Source organism: Pinus tabuliformis, chromosome 6 (assembly GCF_031772625.1).
Source record: "Pinus tabuliformis cultivar Carrire ecotype Pingquan chromosome 6, CPIR1, whole genome shotgun sequence".
In the NCBI taxonomy this organism is placed as follows: domain Eukaryota; kingdom Viridiplantae; phylum Streptophyta; class Pinopsida; order Pinales; family Pinaceae; genus Pinus; species Pinus tabuliformis.
In genome coordinates, this window is record NC_142292.1 from 449,905,811 (window position 1) to 449,908,965 (window position 3,155).

Here is a 3,155-nt window from a genome sequence, read left to right on the forward strand (position 1 = left end):
TAGTCTTGCTTTATGATCAGGAAGTTGATAAACTAGGAGCAGGAAAATTTGAACCACTATGGATGGGCCCTTACATTGTCAAGCGTGTTTTGGAAAAAGGTGCCTATGATTTGGTGGATTATGATGGAATTCCATTGTCGCAGCCCCGAAATGAGTTGTATCTCAAACTTTACTATGCTTAATTGAGTGTAGTAAAAGTACTGTATATATGCTTTAATTGCATGTGTGTATGTCAGTGTGTCTTATAATTTTTATGTGGTTAAGTAATCTGCTTTGAATTTGTTGCAGATGCCAGAATCTTTGGAACCATTTATTGGTTATGCCGATGTTGCTAGTTGTAGTACGCAGAACCTATCTTTTGCAGCATGGGCCATTTTCGCTCCAAGTGGTGATTGAGTGAGGTTTCAAGGGATTTGTATCGGTCGTTCTACGAACAATATCGCTGAGTATAGTGCATTGATCGAACTTCTCTCTGATGCCATTTCACTTGGCATTCACCGAATCATTGTTAGGTTGGAGTCACAACTCGTCGTACTACAACTCACGAGTGTTTATACCATCTGAAATCCAACTATTCCTCGTATGTTCCTTAGAGTTCACCTTTTGGAAAGACATTTTGAGTATATTCAATATCAACATATTTCCAGAAACTTTAACACGTTAAATGATTCATTAGCGAACTATGTGTTAAATAGACATTTGCAACACATGTAAAAGTAAATTTTCAATTCACATCATTAGTTGAATAGGATTGCACATAACCATATAGGAAAACTCTGAAAGTAAAAATAAATAGATGTTTTAAAGATTTTACAAAATTTGTGTCCAAGACATGTTTGGTCATCTGACCTAAAAACTCAAAATGCATACAAAAATCATCCTAAGTAGACCTAGTGATGCTCATGATAACAGGTCACAGCCTGAGCTATCATGTGCAATAGCCGCATCCAATGGCCAGGAACACCAATAGTATGGCGCTGCAGCCTCATAGGTAACTCCTTGATCCAGATATCTGGAATACCAAGGGTTAACCCCTCTACATGATCCTGCAACTCTGCCAGTGTCTCGGTCAAATCCAAATCTTGGAGAACTGCCCTCCTAACATTTCTCCACGCTGGTCCACCTGCCTCCTATTGATGTCCCATAGGTCAAACAGTACCAACATCTGTATGCATGAGAATGATTTTAGTTTAGTCTTGGAAACATCAAAAACACAAAAACATGTAGAAACTTAAAAATAAAAAACATTTGGTCAAAAACAATTTACCTATAGCACCCCATTGAGCGCCCACTGGTAAACTCAACTCTGGATCTCCACGAAAATCCATCCCTGTGTATGGATGCTCCTCGATGACAATGTGTTGTCGATCAATCCAACTAAAGAATGTAGTATAAAATGTGATTGATGACTGACCAACATGTCTAGCCATCAATTCGACCCACCTCTGCATCTGTGGATCTCTAGGACCAGCTACACCCAGTGTTACATGTTGAGGTTGCATCAATGGAATTCTCTCTAAGGTAAAAGCGATTAAGAGAAATCCATAGCTAAAATTATTTGTCTTACCACTCTTTACCTTTTTCAGCTTCTCTTTCAATGAAGAAAGTATGGCCTCACACCAGTTGAATACAGTTGGCTCAAGACACTCAAGTGCATACTACATGTATGATTTGTTCACCAGATGAAGTGTCACACTGCCTGCCAACTTTGCGATAGTGAAAAGGATTGTTCTCAAAGGAAAATCACATACATCCCTGATGTTTATTTTCCCATCCTTGCTAGGTTGTGTACCTGGCCGACAAAACTGTCGAATATAGTCCCTCACCGATTCACCTCCATGGGAAAATCCTAAAAGAGAAATGGGGGCACCATGTCTCGACAACCTGGTAAGAAAGTAAACATCATCGATCATAATAGGGACCACTTTGTCCCTTATGTGAAAATCCTGATCCGTTGGATCCCATGCATGAACTAAGAATTGCAATAGTTCTAATTGTTGCCTCATCTCAAACAACCTAAAGTATTTGAGCAACCCATAGTTTCTGAGGGCCTCAACAGTACCCGGATCATTTAGGGAAACCATGTCTTATTCTTCATGTTCTCTTTTTCACCAAGTAATGGACATTTTGATTCGATAAAATCCTGAAATCAAACCATAAGCTTAGGTAGGATCCATTTCATGCAAAAAACTGGAGAAATTTTGGGCCAAACAAGTGAAGCAAATTTGTGAAACTCGCCCAGCGCAGCCCAGGCAAGGATACAGTGCGCTGCATAGCAGGTACCCTTTTGTTTTGGTGCTTTGTAGCGCAATTTTTGACGTAGAAGGTTGCTCTAAGTCTAGGGTGAAATATACTAACCCCAGGGGCCCTAAAAACCCAAAACAATTTCCTGAAACTGTAAAAGAATGACATGAAAAGAAAGAGAAGGGGCAGATCTTCTACCTGGTCTAGACGAAACGATAAATGATCCACAAAATCTCTCGCTATCAGCTGTTGAAGTTCGAGGTAAAAACTGGTTCAAAGCACAAAATGAATGGTAAATATCAAATGGTGAAAATGACATGGTAAATTCTTGTTTTATGTTTATTTCATGATCATTAAATGAATAAACTTTAGTATTTACCTATTTTTACCAATTAAACAGGTATGTTTGATCTGTTTGGTGTTTCTTTGAATAGATTTACAATTGACTTACTGAATTTGACGTGCACGATCGTGAATTGTACTTTGATCACATAGCATACTTTTATCTCTTTTTCAAGCTCTGTTAAACATCGAAAAAGGAACCCCCTCAGAGTCCTCTTTAATCTCTTTTTAGACTCTTGAAATATTAAAAGATTGTCGAGTGCTTGTCCTTTTCAACTCATTAATGGATTGGAAACAACATCTACTCAGTATAAGTTTAACCCTTCTCTAGAATGAGATGGATTATTTACGAAAAAGGAATACGTTGATCAAACATGATCAATAGGTTCTCTCTCGTATTATTTTATGTTTTTTCGGACTTGAGAGACAAATCTACGAAAAAGAACTTGTGGAGTTTTCTTTTCGTCCCTTTTCAAACTCTCTAAACATGAAAAGGACTGAGCTATCATTGTCGTTAAACTCATTAAAACATAAAATAGAGACAAACTTGTTAAAACATCACATAACAA